Genomic DNA, 17,578 nt, shown 5'->3' with positions numbered 1-17,578 from the left:
CACTGAAGAAAATGCTGTTATAGCTCGAAAGATTCCTTTAAAAGTAGTCGTTTGAAATTTAATAATTAAAAAACAAAAAACAAAAAACGTTTGTAATATATAACACAATTCAATTATTTATTATTTTTCAGTAATACCTATCGTTTTAATATTATTTCATATATTTATTATTGCGGTCATTATTTTGTTTAGTAATGCTTCTTTGATCAAGGTTTCCCTTGATATTTCCATGAAATTGCTGAGGTAGTTTCTTTTCGGTCATGAAATAGTACACCTCTTCATTTTGATGCGATCTAAAAATCTATAATTATATATCGATCTTAATTAAATATTTATTTAATCGCATAACGATGTCCTCAACCATTAGTTCGATCTCTCATTCACGCTACTTTCCATTACTACAATCATATACTTATTCGATGCTAAAAAAAAATTATTAGCTAAGTATTTGGGTTAATGGCAAAATAATTTTTATTATTTCATAAACAACGGTACAAAAGGAGGTTATATTGCTAGAAATACGTCTACCAGTATTTATATGTCTCTATTTGTAAAAATTAAGTAATAATTACTATCGTATTGAATCGCGTGTCGTATATTATTGCTTTGAACCTGCATTCGAACGTATAGCTGTTGGATTAGACAACCAGACTGAATATTCTATTCATGAACTAAATCTTTTGGAAATTTATAAAACGAATGATACGTAACATTTAAAGTATTATTAAAAAAAGCCCTTTTAATATTTATTTTATTCTGTTATTTATTAGTAAAATTGTTCCTGTAATTTTTTTTAAATGAATGTCTAAACGCAAATATGAATTATAATCTAACCTAGAGTCCAGAGCCCAGTAGTGCCTGATTGTATAAGGAGCAAACTGCTAATGAACTCCTTACCCCGAAGGACATCATGTGATTAACGCCTCTCTTGAGGATACCCAACTCGCTCTACTAACACCAAATAATATTGTATAGTATAACACATTATAATACTAGTTATAGTAATACCAATAATAATAATAATAATAGCAACAATAATACACGCTCCATTAGCATTACCATTATACGTAACAAAACGTGATAATGTGTGGAAAAAAAATATAAATTATATATTTGTTTTCTTAAATTACATAAAGCTTTATTGTATTAATGCAGTAATATAACGAATCAAGAATAAATATTACGTATTTAGCTTTATTTACGTCTGTCTTCAGGCAATGAGAATATATATATATATATATATATATATATATATATATATATATATATATATATATTAGAGTATTACAATGCCATATAATTACTTGTTTGTTTATAAATATAATATAATCATATTTTACGGCTAAATCCCAGTAGAATGGCTAATAAAACAGTTAAACGTGTTAACATATCCAGATGTATGTACTCATTAAGAACGAGTAAACATTTAAATGTTAAATAACGAAATATGTTATCATTATGTAGAAGTAATTTGTTTTTGTTTAATATTACATTATTCATTTACGTTAAATATTACATTTTTCTCATCCAGATCGTCAAATTATCTCTTTCTAGGTCCACCTCTTTCGTTGTTTTCATTTCAGGGTTTTCAATAAAATATTTCTATTTCATTTTTTCCCTACTGAGTCTAAACTATTCGTATAACTCATTGCTTTATTAAGAAAATGAGTTTCATAAAACTGTTGTTTTTTATATCTGCGCCATTATTTTTTTTTTTGTGGTTCTAACGTATGTAAAAGAAGCTGACGTACAAGTGGTAGAATTGCCTTTCCCTGAGAGTAATGGTATTCATTATTCACCCAGTCCCTGGAATGAACAGAATGGAATCACTTACAGAGCCGACATTAACTGCATTTTAGTAGGCTGCGAATGCTGAGTTATAATATCTTTATCGTGTTATTTTTTTCGTGAAATACATTCAAAGCGTTGAAAGTGTAATTAATAATTAACAAATAAATTTAAATTATATCAAATACACTACTGTTTAATATAATTCGAATTAAACAATAATTTACGGTTATTGAATTAGTATAATAGGGTAATATTTTCTATAAAAACTTAGTGCAACTGAAAGTTATTTAAATAAATTATTCCGCTTTTTAAAAAATTGTATTCTTGTCTAAAATAATAATATCTAGCAGAGATACAACGCAAAACAATATATTTATACATTTTCCACATTACCCATTACCAAAACGTCTATTCAAGAAACTGTGGAGTATAAATAATACTGTTTTAAAATGATAAATAGTTAATAATCTTTTTTCAGTCAAACAGGAGTTTCGTTTGTGGTAACGTGAGTCACGTTTCTGGTAACTCTATGTTACTAGATACGTGCTGGTGTTTAATTTTATACCTACGTATTATAATTTCATCCGATATTTATTTCATTTAATTACGTAAGAGACAAAAAAAAAAACGCTTATTAGTTCATTATATTTGTCTGCTTGTTCGCCTAAGAATGGCACAATATTTTTAATAACGTTTTTTAAAATTAAAACTATTCTTCGGGTATTTTAATTTCTTTTTTCATTATTTATTCTCGTTTTTTTATGGATTGAACTTTAATAATTAGCTTTTACTCAGAAGAATATTTTGACGATATATATTATTAAGGTAAGAAAGATACACAGTCTTTTTGTTTATATTTCATCTATTAGAAGCGGATGAATTGTTTCTGATATATCAGCTATTAAATGGAAAATTGTGTTGTATCCCCATTTTGTAGTAGTGAGTGCAATCTGACGATTGTAATTATAATTAATTCTGTAAATAGTTAAGATGGGTTTTATTTTCTTGTTATCTTTGTTTTTAATATAAAACTAAAGCAAAAGGGTTTTTCAATGGCTTTGTTTAATTCAATTTGTTCCCATTACATCTCGATTAGTGTTGTTTTGTGGTTTTTACGGGATTAAACACGGATGGCAGCCTATTTTAACGAAACTCGATTAATAAATAAATGTTTAATTAATATGCCGATATACGTACTTCATTGGCGTAATAACAGTATCTGCTATATCTTAATTTACAATAATTATCCTTGTTTATCAAATATTGACGAAAAATAGAACCTTTCAGTAGATTTTTAAAACTTTTTCAAACTAAACGATGAAAATTAGAGCAAATAAAATTTTTATATAATTTGTGTAGAAAACCCCTTTTTAAAATTTCAAACGGAGGTTGTTTTCCCTAGCCTGTATGGACAATGTTTTTGTAATATACATGCTATGAATAAGTTTATCAAAGTATTTTACGGTGGGGAGACAAGAATAACCAAAAATTTAAATTTGTAAAACGATTTCGTACAAATAAACTTTTATTATAATCTTGACTGAGGATTTTTTTAGATTATAAAAATAACATACCTTTTTTAATTTCTGTTTTCTTTGATTGTTATATAAATTGTACGAATATATTATTTATAATAAATTATACTAAAGTATAAAAGTTAGTATTATGAGTTTAATATACTTAATATTACTAGTAACTAGTAATACTATTACTAGTATACTGTTACTCAATATTACTAGTAGTAGTTTAGTACATTTAGTAATTTTAGTATTATATTAAATATAAATTATTTAATCCGATTTAAATAAGAACAATATTTAGCTTAGCTATTTCTGTTAAAAACTTTAAAGAATTCGATGAAAAGGTGGGAGAAATATAAGGTATTTTTTTTAGTAATTAATACTTTAATTGCACTTTTTTTAAATGAGTTGTTCTAGAAGTAAATTTTGATTTTCTTTTCTAAAATAGAGCAATTTTTGCGCGATTACTGCAACGATTGAGTTTTAATTAATTTTACAACTTGTTTAACAAATCATTCAGAACTTTTTTCCTTAGTAAATAGTATTTTTAAAAGAAAATTAATAATAAATAAAGTAATAAATAGAAAGAAAATAAGTAAGCTTAATAATAAATTTTAAATTAACCGGAAGGATTAGATTTTAAACTTTATAATAGAAAAATTCATCTTATTATAATGTCTTTTTGAGTAGTAATATATATTTTAAAATTGAAAGTAACTGAATTAATATGAAAATTATTTTAATTTTTAATGTATTTAATACAAAATATAAATTACTCCGTATTTTCTGTATTCGTAGAAATAAAAATAAATGTTCATAGTACTTTCTATATTCAATTTTCTATACAATTTCATAATATTTTTGTTGCTTTAACTCCTTTTTTCCTTAATACAGTAGAATAAGTTATGAAGGATATCGAAAGGTGCAACAGTACACGTCGGAACAAGTAAGAAAAGGGAACATGTTATAAGGAATGAGTTATAGGTTCGTTCAGGACCTACAGTGACCCATATGTCATGTCGTAGAAGAGTGTCATTTTTTTCTAAGAACTTGGAAATAAAAAGTAGTGGAGGCAGCCAGCAACAGGACGTAAATCATTGGCCAACTTTACTCATACACCACTTCGCCTAACCTTAAATATTTATCAAGTTTACAACTTCCTTTTCTTTATGTCAAATTAAGAACTGTGACTCGTACCGACTGAAAAAAAAATAAAACAAAACTAAAGGAAGCATAACTGTACTTATCCTGACATTTTCTCATGAAGATAAAATAAGCTGCTACCTATTTTGCTTGCTTATAAAATATTTATGATTTAACGTTTTGTGTATTTTTTTTTGGCTTGTGATGTTCACAATTTTCTACTCCAGAATTTTTTAATGTAACTTCTGTAATTTAGTGTAATAATTTATTTAAATTAAATCAGTCTCATTCATTTGAATTTCATGATAAGTTTGTTTTGATTAAGTTTTTATTCATAAATTTTTTATGACGTTATATATTTACATTTTAGATTTGATTTTATTCTGTCTCATTTCACTTGAATTTTTCTCATTACATCACCAAACGGCGATAAAAATTTCTGAATAAAAATCTTCTTAAAGAAAACATTTTATTATTTGCCATAAGGACTGTTATCGTTAATATTCTTTTTTTTTATTTTGTAGAGGAAGCTCTTCTGTTAATCTGTTTTACGTTTTAATTTTCAAATATCTGAAGTGTATGTTCTTAAAAAAAAATATCTGTAACATATCGTGTCTTTATAGAGATATTTAGTTTTTTAAATTTCCTACTTATTTTAACTGAAAAAAATAGGAATAGACCCCAGACCAATTTTCTCAAAAAAATAAAAAATAAAAATAAAATAATCATTCGGATCGGTCTGTTTGATGTAGATTAAGGCCGTATATACATAAAAAGATACTTGTGTATCGAATTAGATCCTTTTACTGACGGGTAAGTACCTTTTATAGCACATCTATACACATAATAAAGTAACTAGGGTCGTCTCTGTTCACGCATCACGTAAAATCTACAGGACAGATTTTAATAAAACTTTTCAGATTTTTACGTTACAGGCTTAGTTATTATTTCCAATTAGAATTATCACGATATTCTTAATGAGGATTAAGATATTAAAGAAAAAAAAATTAAATCTTTACTTCATTTTATTTGTGTACTATATGGTAAAAGAAAAAAGATCTGAGTTAGATCCATATAATTTAAAATATTTTAATATTTCATTATATTATATGATTACTATAAAATTATTATTATTGTAAATAGTTTAAATTAGCACATTTAGCGAAATTTTATGGGTTTTGATTGCTTATTTTGGTTGTCGATATCGAATTGTCGATAAGTTAAAAAATATGCTTCCAGGAAAGAGAAGTAACCTTTCTTTATTATTCAGTCTGTTAAAAAAATGACAGGATCTCGGTCCTTTTAAACAGTTGAAGTGCGTGATTCTCGGTTAGCTGCTGCTAACTGAGAGCGCTACGCCCAGACTCGAGTTGCTATGAATTTGCACGTAAGTTGCAGTTAAAACCTCACGAGTTCATGAAGAAGTCTTTGTAGAGCTACCACGGTTACTCAAATGATAGAAGTGGCCTTAGCTATAATGTACAGATTAAGAACACTGATCGTGGACATATTGGTGCCCGCCCTGACAGCCGTGTATTCGTGTTGTCATGTTTGGAAATTGAAAGAGGAACCAAAAGGGATTTGTTTTACTTTAGGAAAGGTCAGTTTACCTCCGATTCAAAAACCGCTGAAGGTACCTGACGCAGTGTTGATTGGAAACCATTCTAAAGAAAATATTTTCTTAATAATATAAGAGTCTACAACAGCGTCTTTCAAATAATTCATTTGGAGATTTTATCAGTATTATTCGTACATCCATGAGGATAACGAACACAGAAGGTGTCCAGTAGGCGGGTCCCTCTGACCTGCTATTAATTGAATAAAATATTTTATCTATTCGGTAGTTAAAAAGAGCGGGTCATGCAGTATTTCATCGGTTATATATTAAATTAAACTTTAGAAGATAATTCGAACATTTGGAATAGTAATAAGATTAATTTATAAATATGATTTGTCGGCTAAGGGGCTCGCTGTTCTTTCTTAACTGTTTATCGATTCGGGATGTAAATTAATATCGTATGAAAATTTGCAATATCAGACAAGAAAAAGAAGAAGAAAATATCGTGAATTTTTTGGGGGCTCAAATACTAGCTGAATTTAGAATGATTTTTCCTGTGTTAAGTAGGTACAAATTGAATATGAATTATGACATTCTTAACGGTAATAATTGAAATAATTTAGTTAACTATATTTTACTGTATAGAAAGTAAATTAATCGTGGAGTCTTATTTCTGAAACTTTAGTTTATGTTTACAAAGATTTGGCCGTTTTGCATTTTTTTATAAGTTGATTTCTTTGGTATGATATTAAATTCTTTTCTAACAAATTAACATTTCTCATTCCCTCATAGTCTTTTCTCTCTCATTTTTTGGAATTAGCCAAGTTTAAAATGTAGTTTATTTAATTTCTGTGCTAACTTTACCTAAATATTTTTTAAACTGGTTATTATTACGATTTTATGGTGATTAACTTGGAATTGAGTTACTTTTAGTTCTTCTGAATATATTTTTAATTGAGTAGGAATTTTTTTTTGAGTTCACAGTTATTAATTTAAACATATTAAAGCTAAATAGTTTTGTTTTTCGCTATATTTAAGTCAGTTGATGTTTTACGAGGATATACCCGGTAACCACGGGGATGGTCTAGTGGTCTCGTCATCGCAAATCAGCTGATTTTGAAGTCGAGAATTCTATGGTTCAAATCCTACTAAAGGCACTTTTACTTTTATACGGATTTGAATACTAGATCGTGAAAACCGATGTTCTTTGGTGGTTGGGTTTCAGTTAACCACAAATCTCACGAATGGTCGATCTGAGACTTGCACAAGACACTGCAACCATTTACATTCATTTAGTTTATCTTCATTCATCCTTTGAAGTAATACCTTACGGTGGTTCCGGAGGCTAAACAGAAAAAGAGGAAATATATGAGGGCTGTTTTTTTCAACCTCCGATCGTGCATCTAAGTAAACATGAGATAGACGGGAGCCCCGGGTCTGCGCGTCATGCGATTGCGCCGCCTCCCACTACAACCTCTGCCATTACGGATCCATTGCATTAGTGTGATGCAACTGCTACGATCGATGCTCCCGCCAAGTGTGAGTTGCGAAGTGTGATACGTTTTATGCAAGCAGAAGGATGTAGAGTTGCTGAAACCGATCGCAGAATGAGCCTAGTGTATGGTGAAAACTTTATGAGTGATGGTAGTATACGGGAATGGTGTAGGAAATTTAAAGAAAGGCGAACGGACGTCCATGTCGAAGTGGGCAAGGACGCAAGTCTGTCTACCGTTCGCCTGATTGAGCGCGTTGACGAGTTTTTTCTGCGACAAACGGAGATTTACGATAATTGAACTTTCTGCAGAAATCCCAGAAATTTCAAGGTCTTGTTTGGACACAATTGTGACTAAAGACCTAGGATACCGGAAAGTGTGTGCACATTGGGTCCAAAAATTGTTGAGTGACGATTAAAAAACGCAGCGAATGGCGTCAGCCTTAATGTTCCTCATGCGTTACGATAATGAGGGGGAAAAAGTTTTAAAGCCTATCGTTACTGGCGATGAGACTTGGATCCAGTATGACAATCCAGAAACCAAAGTACAGTCTAAGCAGTGGATGCACACTTCTTATCCAAACAACCCAAAAATTTCAAACAGGCACTGAGCAACAGGAAAACAATGGCTACAGTTTTTTGCGACCATAATGGGATCTTGTTGGTGGAGTTTATGGATCAGACGGCAACAATAAGAAAAAGTTTTACTGTGAATCTTTACGTCGCCTCCGCAGAGCGATCCAGAACAAACGAAAAGGCATGCTCTCGTCCGGTGTGGTTTGGATCCACGACAATGCACGACCGCATTGTGCCAACGTGACGCAAGACCATCTCAAACAATTCAAGTGGGAAGTTTTCGATCATCCACCGTATAGTCCAGACCTAGCACCTAGCGATTTTCGCTTCTTTCGAGAATTGAAGGGACGGTTGGGCGGACAACACTTGCCATCGAAGAACTTCAGGAGGCTGTCAAGACGTTTCTTACCTCACCGGCAAACTTCTTTGAAGAGGGCACCGGGAACCTGGTGTCACAATACGACAAATGCCTCAATCGTTTTGGCGATTATGTAGAAAAATAAGTTAGATAATGCTCAACTTTTAGTAATAAAATTCAACATTAATTTTTCAAGATTGTTCAAAAAACATTTTTCTACGTGTTCATGGTATTCAATTTTGGAAAAATTAAAAAAAAGAAAGGAATTTTTTTTCCATTCTTTTTTTATTGTTTGTGTAATGTTCTTAGATAATTGAGCTTTAGAAGAATGAAAGTTATTTAAAATTTTCATGTTTTAAGTCAATCAGATTTAGGGTGGAGGGATATTCATCGTTATTCTAAACGTAATGTCTTGGAAACCCTTGACCAAAAAATTTAATATTTGGCACAACTATTTGGCTATATAATTATATATCCTCTTTCTGTGAATCATGAGACCTTGCCGATGGTGAGGGGGTTTGAGTGCTCAGTGATACAGAGTAGCTGGACAGAAGGTGCAACCATATCGGAGAGGTATCTGTAGAGACCCAAACTAAGGAATGATTCTTCCTGAAAGAGAGTAGCAGTTCTTTTAGTAGTTGTTAAGGCGCAGGTCAGGAGGACTTAAACAGCCATATCAACATCACTCAATCTGAGTACTGCGCAGCTGAAAGCAATGGAAAACTACAACTGGTTTTTTCCCAAGAAAATGTAGCTCTCTGCATTTTCATGTAGCAAAGATGAAGGCGTCTTCCTTGGTAAAATATTCCGGAGGTAAACTAGTCCTCCGTTCGGATCTCCGGATGGAGACTACTAAGGAAGGGATCACCAGAAAATTACAAATAACATTCTACGAGTCGGAGAGTGGAATGTAAGAAGTCTAAAAAAGGTTGGTAGGTTAGAAAATTTAAAGAGCGAAATGGGTAGGATAAATGTAGATATAGTAGGAATTAGCGAGGTTCGGTGGGAAGAGGAAAACGACTTTTGGTCAGGTGATTTTAGAATAATTAACTCAGCTTCAAATAATGGGCAGGCAGGAGTAGGTTTCGAAATGAACAAGAAGATAGGGAAGGGAGTAGATATTTAAAAATGCATAACGATAGAATTATTGTAATAAGGATAAATATATCATGAGAACTTTTCGGGAAAGTTTTTCAACCAGTTGCTGGGTATTTTATTTTTATTTATACCAACTGGCTGACGACCCCACATGGTTATATCATATATGTGCAAGATTTACCTCCTAAGTATTTGATGAATTTATGTGAAACTTATGTTTTTATGGGCGAAAGACGACTCCCGTCAAAGCCCATCAGGACAATAAGTGCGGTGGTGGACGGGGGGGGGGGTTGGTGGCGTGGCGACCAGAAGAGTCACAAGGCGGTTGTCTTCCCCGACAGGGTTGGGATGTATCACAATGAAAAAAAAAATCTGATGTAGACACCACATGACTTCCTTGCACGCCTATAAAATTACATATACATACATTTAAAAAAATGAAAAGTTCGTAAAATTTTATTTCACATATTTTTTATATGTGAAATAAATATTTTATATTTTATATTTTTAAATATGTGTAATTTTATTACACATATTTTTTTAAAACTGTTATTACTGAATTATTATTTATTGTAAAAATTTTGTTACAATCAGCGGTTAACAATTACTAATAAATCAATATATTTAAATTAAAAAGAAAAAGTTGAAAAAAAGGAGATGAAGTCGGATTGAACCGATGTGTCCTCCCCCTTGTAAGATTCAAATATTTCATTAATTGAAATTTCATTTGGCTATAACTCTGGAACCGATGAAAATACGTACCACTTATCATATATCGTTGAGAAGCTCTCAATGAGGGCTTATTACTGCAGGTAAGAAAAAGTCCAAAATCCAAAGTTTTTGGATTTTGGGCTATTTTGGACACTTTTGATTTAGTTGATTGCAATCAAAAGGGAAGGTGCACAACTAGATGTTACAACAGTCTTAAATACGAAATTTCAACATCACACGACTAATCGTTTTTGAGTTATGCGAGATACATACGTACTGACATGACGCCAAAATTAGTCAAAATGGATTCAGGGAAGATCAAAATCGATATTTCCGTTGAAATCTGAAAACCGAAATTTTTCGCGATCACAGTACTTCCTTTACTTCGTACAAGGAAGTAATAATATAAATGATAATAACACTGATAGACAAAAAAAAAAAAAAGTAATATTTCTGTGAGTGTGATACCATTTCTTGAATTGCTTTTTTCTGTACATTACAAATCTGTAAATACAATTTTTTTATCACCCTTAGTTTTAAATAAATCACGTTTTAAAAAAGGGAAAATATAGTTAAAATTGGTAAAATTTATAATTTTGCATGGCCATACCTGCTTTAGAATGATTTCGCTGATGTTTTTCTTTTATAAATAGCCTCACATCTCGAACTAATGTCCAGCAGTAATCGGCTAACATGTTAGTATTCCGTTTCTCTTTATAGCGGCTTTCCATCACCGAAATGTCTTGGTGGAAACGTTCACCGTGTTCGTCACCGAGGTTGTCCGGGAAAAACTCCAGATGTGAGTGGAGGAAATGTATTTTCAAAGTCATATTACATCCTATAGCTCTGTATGAAGTAAGAAGTTGATTAACAGTATCGTGGTAATTGTCGGATTTTTGTTTGCCAAGAAAAGCTTTGCAAACATCTCTAAATGAAGCCCAAGCTACACTTTCTACATTATTTAACATTAACTTAAATACATCATCTTTGACCAACTCTCTTATCTGAGTACCAACAAATATTCTTTCTTTAATTTTTCCTTAACTTTCACATTCGGAAATTTCTGCCTGATGTACAAAAATCCGGGACTATCCTTCTTCATTGCTTTTACAAAATTTTTCATTAGTACTAGCATAAAGAGGGAGTAAAAATTTGTTGGGTTCAACTAGGGCTCATGAATAACATTTTGCGCATTTGGAGTTAAGTTGTCTCGTTTCCTCCCCTCTTTGGTAACATAATGTTTATCCCTCGCTCGGCTGTCCCATTCGCAAAGAAAACACATGTACTTAGTATAGCCAAAGTGCATGCCTTACAAAATAGCTATAATTTTCACATCACCACATATGTTCCAGCTACGTTTTTTATAATTTTTTTTTTCAAGAACGTCTTTCATCATATCGTATGTGTCTTTCAAATTAATATCATAAGCGATTTGTATCGAAGGATATTTGTTACCGTTGTGTAGTAGAACCACTTTTAAACAATAATTGGATGAATGTATGAAAAGGCGCCAGTCCTCAGGTTTATGAACTTGTTCTAAGTGCAACATAAGCTTATCAATATTTGTGCAATAAACCAAATTATTTTCATCAATAAAGTACTGAGAAAGTTCTTTTTGTCGGCTTCGAAAGACCGAAATTTTTGTATTTTTTTTAACCTTGCAGACCTTGCAGTCTTGATTCTAACGTTCAGCTTGATTTTTTGATGAATTTAAATCCTTAACCAAGTCATTTAATTCACCTTGTGATATAAGATGTGGCTTATTTGAAGATAATTATTTCAAAATTAAAATCATTGTTGTATTCTTCAGCTGCCTGATTCTTCATCGCTGCTTTCGAAACATATATTCACAGTGGCTCAGGAATTAGAATAATTTCACTGTGAGGTACAGGCCTAATTGCAAATTGCAATGAAGGATATTTTACAGTATTTTTAGAATTTATAAAACTTCCAGACACACTGGTTAAACAAAAGTAACAATCGGTTACGCGATCCTTTTTATATGGTTTGCGCCAAACCATAGGTACATGTGTCATAATATGTGACTGTGATATGATTTAATTCTTTGTCTAGTATTGTTTATTTATAGCCTAAAAATTATGTTAACAATGTTAAACAATAAAAAGTGAGCTAACAAAATACAATATAGGAACTTAAAACCCTAACTATACGTTAAATTAAAAAAATCCTTTAATTAAAATTTAAAAATTTTTCAAAAATTGTGGGTGATAGAAAGATTCTGAGTTCATATTCGTTTTCAGTATTAAAAGCAGATTAAAATCGTGAATCGCATGTTAGAAACCAAAATTATGTTTATCAGTGTAATTAATGATAATTACACTATCATTATTATTATCTGAAATTTATGCGTTATTTGATGAAATATTTAGGTGTTAAGGTTAAGGTGTTAACCTTTTAAGGTACTTATTATAAATAACAATTCTACAGGAAATTCCACTAAGGAAGGTGATCATTATTTAATTAGGAAGGAATTTAAAAATAAATCTATTAATTTAAAAGTTAGTCATTAATAATTTTGTAATCAAGCTTATATAAATATTTGTAAGATAACAAATTTCAAAATTATCATTTTTTTGTATGTTTTAATCTTTAGATATAAAATCTTATTTTATACAAATATTTATAGGGATTTATTACAAATTTCTAAATATAAACTTGATTAAAAGTATTTTCTCCATAACAAAATTTTTGTGGTGATTGTCTCTATGCAATTTAAAAATATTTTTTTTATATTAATTTTTATGGTACCGATTAAAACGATCTGGTGAGAGGAATTTTTGATAAATAGGAAATAATCAAAGTATAGAAATGAACATAACGTACGTGAATATCATTATTATTTACTGTTTTAGAAGAATAAACGGTATGGACCAATGAACTAGTTGTATAGAATACAATGAGGGGAAGCGGTCTTTTATATGTCGAGTATGAATAGGTAGTACTGCTCTTTGAGATGCTTATTTTCAGAATTATAATACCTTGTTTTGCAGTGGTTTTATATGAATGAGAATATTTTTACTGAAAAGAAAAAAAAAATAGGTTTTGTATATTTTTTCCCCTTTGTATGTACTTTGCACACACTAAGGTGTGTTGAAATGGTCTACCACAACTTAATGATTTAATGTTTTGTATTAATTAAATTAATTTAAAAGCTATTAATGATGCTACTGAACTTTATTGGCTAATTTATAGAGCTCAAAATCGTACTCCTTTTCCGGTTAGTAAAGTTGATAATTATTAATAGTCTTGTGACATTACATATTTTCGATTATGCACTGAACATTTATTTTTAATATCAATTTTCTCTCTATGCTTTCATTTAATAACTGCAACTATTACAAAATCAGTTTTATAAATATCAAAAGTTGTAAACAATGTCAACGCGAACAGAAGTTTCTTAATTATAATAAGTTTTAATTTTTAACCTTAAAGTAAAACTCAAGCAATGACTGGAAATAAATCATAAATTTTAACGTAGTTAGTTGAAGTACTCGTAGTTTTCCTGCTTCGTTGCCGATAAAATACTATGATGTATTCGAATTGAATGGGTCGCTCACTTACTTTATTATCTTTTTTTCATCATTTGTTTGGAGATATTAGTTAAAATAAAGTTGTAATTTTGTCAAATACTGAACATAAATATACTTTATTAGTTCTTTTAACACGGTGTTATTACCTGACGTTAGATCTTTTAAATACTGAAGTTACGAGTAAAACCGTTTTCATTTTATTCGCTTGTTAAAGTAACATCCACAAAATAAACTTGGACACTTAAGTACGTATACGAAAGTAAAAAGATCCAGCGTTACGATCAAACTGATTAAACGTGAATAAAGGTCAAAGTACAGTATAATACTCCACTGGGTTGTTAAATTGTTTAATATAATAATTATTACATTTTATTTTATACTAGTTGGTCATACTTCCTTCTAGCCAGGGAGCAGAGTCCTGTGGACCCCAAATATGTTTCTTATTCTCATGGTTCTGAGAAGGATAAATAACAATTAAAGCTCTCTTTCCTCCATTTCCCTCATTCTTGTCATAGAAGCTTCCCCCCTCAAGTAGATTAGGACCTCGATCTACGGCTTAAAACCTTCCTTGTGGATAACATGAATGTATTCTGAAAATTTGAAAAAGGTCGATCGTTGATTCTCGCGTGATGCTCCAATACCGGATTTCGTATTGGCATTACGCGCGCGCGCGCGCACACACAAATTTAAATTTTCTTAATGGTGTAGATTATGTATGATTATTAAAATATATGTTATTTACTATAAGTTTATGTTTCAATTATTTATGTTATTGTATACATTTTAGACAGAAAAGTAAAAGGTAATGTAATTTAATGAAAAGAGAACTTAAAAAAAATCGCACCAAAAAGTGTTTAAATTAACATGATATTGCAAAACCTTACATACATTTTATAAACTGAAGTTTAAAAAAAAATTATAATGTTGATGTCAGAGTTTCATGTAATTGATGATTGAAAAATAGTAAATAGGATTTTTCCTCAGGTTCGACAATTAACGCATGGACGTATGTGGCACCCTCCCAACCGATTCTGGGGCAGTTCCTTTTTTTAACTCATGGATTAGCATATCGACCCGTTCCTGACGGGATCTTTATAATGTAAGTCGATCAGAATAAAACCTATTTGTTTATTTAGGGTCTTCTTCAACCAAAAGTCTACTACATCTGAAGTCAGTTTATCTGACTTAACCAACTTGTTTCTGAAAATATATATACATATATACGGCCTTAAATTTCACCAAAACACAATATCCAATCTCTTTATTTTATTAGTTACGTTTAACCAATAAATTTAATTCAAATTTTGCTTAATTCCGCCCACATCTGTTGGATTGATATTATGAATTTAAAGTTACTGTTATTAAATTATATACGTTTCACATATAAATAACAATCTATCTTTAATTGTTCAGTGCCCAAACGTTTTCAAAATCTGTTTACCTCACACAATAAGATTATCTTTTCATAACGAGCAATCTAACAATAAAAATCTGTTATCTTTTTTTTGTATCTATTTTTAAATAGTGATACAACTGATAATGTCTTCGTCCTTTTTAAAATTTAAATTTCTTAAAAATATATAATTTATTAATTTTAATACAACGCTCTTCTGTTTGTTTGTGTTTTAGAAAAATATATTTAAGAAAGATTTATTACAAGTGACTTTAAAATTGTTTTTTTTTTTTTTTTCAATTATATTACTGATAACGCTGTTTCAGAGTTAAAAATAACTCCTACAAGCAACGGATTTTTAGATTATAGGGGTTGCTTAATTTTTGGATATATACCTTCAACTAACGAATAGTGCGTTACGCAAGAGGTGAATGCTGTATTATAGGCAACATATTACTGGAATTGGAGAACTTGTGAAGCGCGGGGTAAGATGGATGCCGTAGCATGGAATATGCTGTTTTAATTATTTTTCAGTAAAATTAACATTGTATTATTAATTATTAAGAAATAAATAAAACTAAAAGAAGAATTTCTAACCTCTGTGATGCATTTGATTATGCATGATGTTGTGGTGCACTGTTATAACTACTGATTTTCACTGTGAAAAAAAAAAATAATAATAATAAATGAGAAGAAATATTACGGAAGAGTAAACATTTTAACGTATGATTAAATTAACGTATTTGAAACTGAAACAAGGGATATAAGATGAACATATTTTACATTGAAATCGTTAGCACAGAAATAATGGAATTGAAAAGTGTATTAAATGAGCCAAATAGAACTGGTTAGCACAAAACGCGTATTATTAACAATAAAAGTACAAATTTAAAGTAAACAATATAAATGGTTAATTAAGTAACCATTTTAATTTATAATTAAAAATGGCTTTAATAATCTTTTTTTGTTTTTGTATATTAAGGGAAAGTAAAGCCTTAGATAATTATGTAGATTAAATAAGTTACATAAAGCAATAATTTCATGTTATATATTGAAACTGAAAGCAAATTAGAATCATTGCGAGTCTTTTGTGCTTGAGATATAGCAGGAAACTGTTAGTACAGCACACGACTGGCAGCGCCATTGGTCACAAGGTTTTAACATTTCCGGACCGCAAAGGAGCCGCCGACAACACTTCCTTTTAACCACCTGAGCTCTCTCCTTTATTATTCAAGAGAGATTTGAGAGATTCACATTAAAGTAATATACATCTATATAATACCCTTTTAGGTTCTCCAAAAAAACACTCTTGTGTGCCACTTTTAAAAATGGCAGCTTCAATTAAAAGTTACTTTGTGACAATGCGAGGTACCATACAAGCTTTTCTTTTTCACATTTGTATAACTTTTTTAATATTGCAGTAAAATTCTTCTTTTTTTTGTTGTCTTTTGTAGTTTTATTTATAAATGTATAACTATTTTAAAAAATTACATAAGGATCTTAATATTGGAATTACAACTGAGAATTATTTTTAATGTATCATATAACGAAGAGAAATAATTATATTATTATTATATAATATTTATTTTTCAATTCCTGAAATAAAGAATCAGTAGGGGGAAATTTTAGACTAATTTTAACCAAGATTTCCTTGTTTATCGTTTATTCATATCTTCAGAAATGTTATTATAGAAAAACTGTCTGAATATTTCGTAGTACATTTATTTCTTTTTACTTCCTTGTACGAAGTAAAGGAAGTATTGCGATAGCGAAAAATTTCGGTTTTCAGATTTCAACGGAAATATACATTTTGACCAACACTGAATCCATTTTGACTAGTTTCGGCGTGACGTCTGTACATACGTATGTATCTCGCATAACTAAAAAACGATTAGCCATAGAATGTTGAAATTTTGTATTAAGGACTGTTGTAACATCTAGTTGTGCACCTCCCTTTTTGATTGCAATCGACTGAACCAAAAGTGTCCAAAAAAGCCCAAAATCCAAAGTTTTTGGATTTTGGACTTTTTCTTAATTGCAGTCATAAGCCCTCATTGAGAACTTTTCAACGATATATCGTAAGTGATACTTATTTTCATTGGTTCCAGAGTTACAGCCAAATAAAATTTTAATTAATGAAATAGGCACATCGGTTCGAATCCGACTTCATCTCCTTTTTTTTAATTTAAATATATTGATTTATTAGGAATTATTAACCTCCGATTGAAAAAAAAAAAAATGAAAAAATCAGAAGTTATTAGCGAGGAGAAATTTTATGTAATTTTCATTTTAATTTAAACATTTTTACAAAGGTTAATAATTACTAATAAATAAATGTATTTAAATTAAAAAAAAAGTTAAAAAAAAAATATACTTATGAGTCAAAT

At 30.0% G+C, this 17,578-nt stretch overlaps 1 long non-coding RNA gene across 1 annotated transcript in view; it reads left to right on the top strand.

The window, feature by feature from the left end:
- The first annotated feature begins 2,475 nt into the window (after positions 1-2,475).
- The window catches only part of LOC142324127 (uncharacterized), a 415,902-nt gene continuing 400,799 nt past the window's right edge, over positions 2,476-17,578 (top strand). The window contains exon 1 of the long non-coding RNA XR_012756223.1: positions 2,476-2,616. This is a non-coding gene — a long non-coding RNA (uncharacterized LOC142324127). The remainder of the gene's footprint in view (positions 2,617-17,578) is intronic.

This window comes from Lycorma delicatula, chromosome 4 (assembly GCF_047948215.1).
Source record: "Lycorma delicatula isolate Av1 chromosome 4, ASM4794821v1, whole genome shotgun sequence".
Classification (NCBI taxonomy): domain Eukaryota; kingdom Metazoa; phylum Arthropoda; class Insecta; order Hemiptera; family Fulgoridae; genus Lycorma; species Lycorma delicatula.
The sequence above is the reverse complement of the archived record's forward strand: the minus strand, read 5'-3'. Positions and strand labels throughout refer to the sequence as shown.